At 34.3% G+C, this 7,214-nt stretch overlaps 1 pseudogene across 1 annotated transcript; it reads right to left on the bottom strand.

Moving 5' to 3' along the window:
- Positions 1-43: 43 nt before the first annotated feature.
- LOC108531824 (cell division control protein 42 homolog pseudogene) lies at positions 44-935 on the bottom strand (annotated as a pseudogene). The gene has a single exon (XR_001886291.1). The product of XR_001886291.1 is annotated as a cell division control protein 42 homolog pseudogene (transcript).
- Between the last annotated feature and the right edge of the window lie 6,279 nt (positions 936-7,214).

Here is a 7,214-nt window from a genome sequence, read left to right as displayed (position 1 = left end):
AAAAAAAAAAAAAAAAAAAAAAAAAAAAACCACTTTTTTTTTGGAAACAACAAAACAAAAACTAGTACTAATCACTTTTCTGACAATACACAATTACTCAAAATTAACTAGTACTGGGAGGGGAAGGGGGGGCATACCTATGGGCCTTGTCTCACACGTGTGCATGTGGGTAGGTGCAGGGCATTTGTCATTATTGCAAGAACGAATTCTAATTTTTAATCTTTAGTTTGATTTAAACATTGCTTTTAGTATGATGCCGACACCAGCTGTGCAGAAAGGGCTCTGGAGAGATGTTCATAGCAGCACACACCTGCGGCTCTTCTTCGGTTCTGGAGGCTCCAGGGCAGCCAATATTGCTTCGTCAAATACATTCTTTAGGCCTTTCTGTGTAAGTGCAGAACACTCCACATACTTGACAGCCTTCAGGTCACGGGCCAGCTTTTCAGCAGTCTCTGGAGTGATAGGCTTCTGTTTGTTCTTGGCAAGTTTCTCAATAGTAGAGGGGTCATCTCTGAGATCAATTTGAGTCCCAACAAGCAAGAAAGGAGTCTTTGGACAGTGGTGAGTTATCTCAGGCACCCACTTTTCTTTCACATTTTCAAATGAAGATGGAGAGACCACTGAAAAACAGACTAGAAATACATCTGTTTGTGGATAACTCAGCGGTCGTAATCTGTCATAATCTTCTTGCCCTGCAGTATCAAAAAGTCCAAGAGTATATGGTTCTCCACCAATCATAACTGTGACTGCATAATTGTCAAAAACAGTTGGCACATATTCCGATGGAAATTTGTTTGTTGTGTAGGATATCAGGAGACATGTTTTACCAACAGCAACATCACCCACAACAACACACTTAATTGTCTGCATTGCTGAAATAGTTTTGTATCCACTTTAAATATTTCAAATCTGATGTTGACCTCAGCTTCTCCACCGGGGCCGCAAACCAAATTCTTAACATTGAATAGGTCACATGCCAAGAGTGCTATTAAATTTTTCTGTGACAAGGTATTGATGATAATTTGTTTGTGTAAATGAATTGCCAATAAATACATAAAAGCTAATCAATGTAAATATTCTAGTCTCTAATTCTATATGCCATTATCATCATACTGTTGTTTTATTGCTTATTATTTTATTGTATACTATAGTAAGATACTATCTAGATAAAGAAAAAATACAGTTAGGATACTTTGTTCACCATACAAGGTACTTTCATCCTCATAAGTAAGTATTCCATTCTCTAAAATAGTCATTTCTAATACACTGTTAGAAACATAGTTTATGAAATAATATGTATATTTTCATAACTCAAATTATGCATATATATAATGTTACAGCCATTACCTTCAAAAACTGTCATGGCAACTTCCCCTCAGACAACACCGGGATCTAATTAGCACAGTCATTTAGAGAAAAATCGGTAAAATTTGGGTTTGTTCTAAATTTGTTACCATTTCTTCTATTTAGTTACTCTGTGACTTGGAATAAGGCATTTGGTCTCATTTAGCTATAGCTTTCTTTAAAAAACAAACAAACCTGAGGTGATTAATATGTACTGTTTGGATTAAATACAATAATTAAATATAAAATACGTATGAAACCTACTCCACAGATGTTTGATGAGTAACTTAACCCTTGTTTAATTACTTAAATCTTGCTCAATATAAATTTGTGTCAATATTTTTTCAATAAGTAAATGTAGTTTTATAATTTCATACAATTGTTATTTTATACGCATTATCACTTATTCCTATTATAAGAAAACAGTTAATATATTTTAAATGTATTAATCGTAATATAAAGTTGCCTCCAAGTGTTAACTTTATTCCCCAAGAAGAATATTAACCACAGAAATCTCAGTGTAATTGTCAAAGTACTCTGAAATATTTTTAAAAATATGACAGTGTTTCGAAGAAATCGATGTGTTTCTGAAAATGCTGACTCATTTCACAAAATTAGTGAAATAATGGAAAAATTCAGACTGGCGAATAATTAAAATGGTGCATTTCCTCTGCACAAACTTAATTGATTGCTTCTCAGTAATTTGTATTCAGTCAGTCTCTTCACATCAACTCTAAAACTCTAGACCAGCCACAGTTCAAACTTTTTATCCTTTCTTTATCTCACAGGGTTAAACTGTCCTTTTCCCAGCATGAAAGTGTCAAACCATATGTTTTCTCTGTTCTTCTACAGTGAAATTAAACTCCTACTGTCTCACAGAAATTTGTATCATTAGGAAATCAAACATAAGGCATACAATTTTATATACTGTACATATAAAAATAATAAAATAATGACAAAAAAGTGTATTTTGAGATTATTTTTGTACTACTGTGTATGCTGTCTTCCATACAAACACTGTCATATATGAAGGCTAGTCTTGCAAACAAAATAATTATATACCTAAAGAATATACTTGTGTTTAGTGTAATAAATGCATTCGTTAAAATATGGCTATTTCATCAAGAGGCATTAAGTACCTTTAATTATTTCTAGAGCAATCAGAATATATTGAATTAAAGCAGATAGATTTTTAAAAACATATCCTCAGTGTTTCAAGAACAACAAGGTATTTTATAAAGGAAGTAGATGGATATCTTAGATTTTAAAATAAAACTCTGAACTAAAAGTTTACAGGTTGATTATTACATCCAATTTTACTTGACAATTTATGGATTATTTTTTCCTTCCTGAATAGACAGCTCCCGTTTTTACTGCTCTTTTACTTATCAGACACAATTAAGTAAGTTTTTGGCTCATTATTATCCTGAGGGCAAAATAGAGAAATAATGAGAAGGTTAGAAAGAATGACAAAATGAGTACCTTAAGTGAATTTTTTCAACTGTCAGAGATGGATGCAATCATGTTGAAGACAAATTTTCTTTGGGGACTTTGTAAAGGGAGCAAATGAGCAAAGAATGTTTAGCTATGGTCCATCTTTGCCCTACTGCTCTGGCATAAAATTTATCAGAATGTTATTGTGTTTCTTCATGGCAAATGTTGCTTTTAGATGGGCAGGATAGTGTTGAATTTGGTAGAGGAAAAGGAAAATAATCTCTCACATATAGGTAAACATTATCAGATAAGTGTTCATAACTCATAGCATCATGTCTTCAAAATGCAATGAAGCCTTGCCTTTGTAGCTTCTTTTTTAATTGTATAATGCTGATCATGACCCATCAAATAGTTCATCATTGTCAATTTGAAGAAAACATTTCACACCACTTGTGTAAACTCTACTATTTCTCCTAAGAAAAACTGTCAATGAGGGACCATCCTACCTTGCTCTTAAGTCTTAGACGCCATTGCTGAAGTCTAAATGAGAATTCTACCCTGTCTTCTCCTTGCACATTTATGGGGGAAATAAACCTGTTTGCTTTCTCCATTTCACGTTTGTTATCACTTCACAAATTCACTATATGTGGCCAGGTTTTCACTTTCTCTTGCTATTTAAGAGTTTTCTCATTTGTCCCGGTATTGTTTTTCCTTGAGCACAAAGTGAGAACTCTGCCTTAATATGGGAGGGACATCTACTTCACACTAGAAAAGAAGTTTTTTAGTATTGATCTAAGCCATTATTATCTTCTGAGGGAGAAAAAGAATAGCCTCCTAACTAATCTTTGTCCTTATTTGAGTCTGTTGTCCATAGTTATCCATAGATGGAGAGGTCAGACTGCTCTTTTTCAATTGTCATTCAGATTTTGAAATTTCTGAGGTCCAAATCCACTCCTTGCACTTGGGAAAAATCTAGACACAAAACTAGTAAGGAAAGGGTGAAGAGTGTCCTTATCAACTGCACCTTTGACTACCCCTTAGTATTGTTCTTATCTCCAACCCACACTCACTATACCCCAGACCTTCCTTCTCTTAGAACAGAAACCTTAGTGCCTTTGCATAGGAGGTGGCCTCTGCATCTTTTAAGCCTAAACTGTGTGAGTTTTTATCATTTAAGTGCAACAATTGCTTCTTTACTGTTGCTTCAAATCTGTGATTTTTGTACTATATTTGACCATGTAAGTATTTCTTCAACCGTAACTTAAGGTGAGATCTAATAAACTGCAGTGATAGTGGGAGCCCTTTGTAAGACCATATTCCTCAAATCACTGTTGTATTCCATAGGTAGTCTGAAGGGGATTTGCACAATCTCTAGAAAAATGCCTTTTCAAACATTATGCCATAGTATATATTATGTATTTCTTATAATCTCACCAAATTTTAATGTAAATTCACTTAATAAATTATTGTTTTTAATTAGTTACTTTTGTACTCAAGTCTTTAAAAGTACAGATAAAACAAATATCAGTAATCTCCTGCCGTTATTAATTCAATTCAAGCAATTTGCTTTGTATACCTCAATCCAAGTTGCATTCATTCTAGTTCTGCTGCTAATGTTCATTTATGAGGTTACAATTATAAAATATCCCCAAGAGAAATGTTAGTTTAGGCAAGGATTACATAACATTTTGCAAAATAAAATTTGTTCATTCAAAAAGATTATTTATTTGTCTGGTTAAGTTATATGCCAGTTTGTAATCCCAATCAACTTCATTCCTTCACTGCCAAGAAATGTATTCATAGCCTTACCATATCATTGGCTTCTGATGAAAATCAGCTTGCTGAAGTTGACAGAAATGTTATTAAGCTGATGGAGATTACCTTGCATCATTTTTTTTTTTAGATTTATTTCTCTGGATTCTTAGCTACAAGGGACTTTAAATATCAATTTTTGTTTTGCTCTCCTCAAATTGTGCAAGCTCATTTACTGAGAAATATGTTTCTTTTTCTGATACATATACATATATATTCAACTAGGATTATAATAAATTTTCAGACAAAATTGTTTACTTAAAGGATACACTGTTGACATTGTTATTCCTTGACCAATTTTATTGAAATGGTTATCTGAATATACTATCTCCAATTTCTCACTACATTATTTTTGGACTTTCTAAAGAGTACTTTCATTCCATCCTTACATCAAAACTGTTCTTATTAATCTCTCAATACCTCTCTGTTGCTAAATTCAATAATCAATTCTCAACATTCATACTACTTGACCAAGTGTTTGGCTTTCTCTTTTTTTTTTTTTTTGAGACAGAGTCTTGCTCTGTCATCCAGGCTGTAGTGCAGTGGCACAATCTTGGCCATCAAGCCATTCTCCTGCCTCAGCCTCCTGAGTAGCTGGGATTACAGGCACACGAGAGCAGCCTGGCTAATTTTTTTGTATTTTTAGTAGAGACAGCATTTCACCTGACCTCACGATCCACCCACCTGGCCCTCCCAAGGTGCTGGAATTACAGGTGTGAGCCACCACGCCTGGCCAATATTTGGCTTTTAAGACCTCACAAGACAGTCCAGATTTTCCTTCCAGCACTGGACCAACTGCTTTTCTGTTTCTAGGTCATAACCCTGATGACCCATGACTTTGCCCTTGGACCTTTTCTCACTTCTATTACATTCAAAATTTTGTTAATGATGTTCCACCATAGGTCTTAATATAATGCGTATGATGATGTCTTTCAAATGTATATTTTCAACTAAGGTCTCTCAATCACTGCTTTTGGAGGTCTAAGAGACAATCCAATAATAACAAAATTGACCCTAGAACAAAAACTGCTTAGCCCAAAACAAGTGTTCAACAAATTTCTTGGGAATAAATAACTCATTATAACCTGTTTGGTTTTGTTTGTATGCTGGTTTGTTTTTAGTCATCCCTATAACAATAAAAGGCAAAGATTCTTCCAGCTATTCATGCCCAAAGGCATAATGCCAAGGGTGCCAATTCTTGTACTCTCGCACCCTGTATCCAATTTGTTAGCAAACACTATGAGATTTACTCTTAAAGTAGATCCAAAATCACAAACTTTTGACAAGAAATCTTCCTTAGACTGTATGTTTGAAGATTAATCGAGTGCTTTACATATACACTCAATAAAGGACATCCTATTAATGAGATCCAAGACTTATACAGCGTCAGCATGAAAAAAATACATGAGATTGAAATCAGCAATTTAATCGGCAATAGTTAATTTATCATTCACTATTGTGGTGCAAAATTGTCAAAGATGAGACAAAATAGATTAAAACCTTTATTTCTTTGCCCAGACAACCTAACAAACAGATGTTGCACTAAAATGAAAATATTTTAAAAAGCAGAAGAGATCAGAACATTTACTTCATGCACATACTTTCTGGAGAAAAAAGAAAATAATTACCTGAGGACAGAATCTGGCAAAACAGAAAAGAAGCCTACAAAATCCAAATAAGATAAGCAGTTTAACAAATTATACAACTGTTCTTTACACTGAATAGAAATTCCAGAGTGACAGCTGGACATTAGGCTAAAAAAAGCCAAGGTTCAAATTGAAAGAGGTTACTGAATTCTATAAAAAATTTATTCAGAAGAAAGTATATCACTCTGAATATGCTACAATAAAAAACCTAGTAGATACTAAGGTATAATAAAGGTACGTTTTTTTCCTGTCTACCACTAGAGAACAGGAAGAGAAGAGAAGGAAGACAAAACTAGAGAGCGGTTCAACAGCTGAGTCGGGTTTGAGAGTAAACCTGAGAAGGGCTTCTGGCCGGCAGGGTCAGGAGGAAACTTCTCTTAAGGCCTGAGGCTTTTAAAAAGGGTCAGGTCAGGGAAGTGTGCTCTGAGAGAGGTTCTTATCCTGGAGGGGCTAGGGGAGTGCTGGCTGGTTGGAACTGCTGGGATCTTTGATAAGCTTCGTTAGGGTCCTTATGCTCTGTTGAAGGTATAGGTGGGGCTGACTTTTGCAATTTGCTCAGGTGGCAATGGACAGTTTCCAGAAATGGAAATTTGTTACTTTAAGATGGTAGAGTCTCGTTAAGATGGCGGTACTCTTGTCCTATTGTCTACAAAAGAAAAAAACAACAGTTAGAAACATATGAGGAAATAAGCAGAAATGCATAAAAGATTGTCAACTAATAAAGCAGACTCAAATGTGGTGAGGTTTTGAGTGACTCAGAAAATTTAAGCTTGTGGCTTGGATCATTTTCTTTTAACCTGTATAGAAGTAATGCTCACAATTGAGTTTGCTGCCAATTGGTCCAAATAATTTTGTTTTCACAAAAGTACTATACATTCTGTTAGTAAAATTTCAATTACAAAAGTAAATCTGTAGACAAAATAAGATTAAAGAGTTGTAGACCAAAATGTCTGTATTTTGATATAACATTTTGAAACA

Source organism: Rhinopithecus bieti, unplaced genomic scaffold (assembly GCF_001698545.2).
Source record: "Rhinopithecus bieti isolate Rb0 unplaced genomic scaffold, ASM169854v2 scaffold_9015, whole genome shotgun sequence".
NCBI lineage: Eukaryota > Metazoa > Chordata > Mammalia > Primates > Cercopithecidae > Rhinopithecus > Rhinopithecus bieti.
Note: the sequence above shows the minus strand (reverse complement) of the source record. Positions and strands in the feature narration are given on the sequence as shown.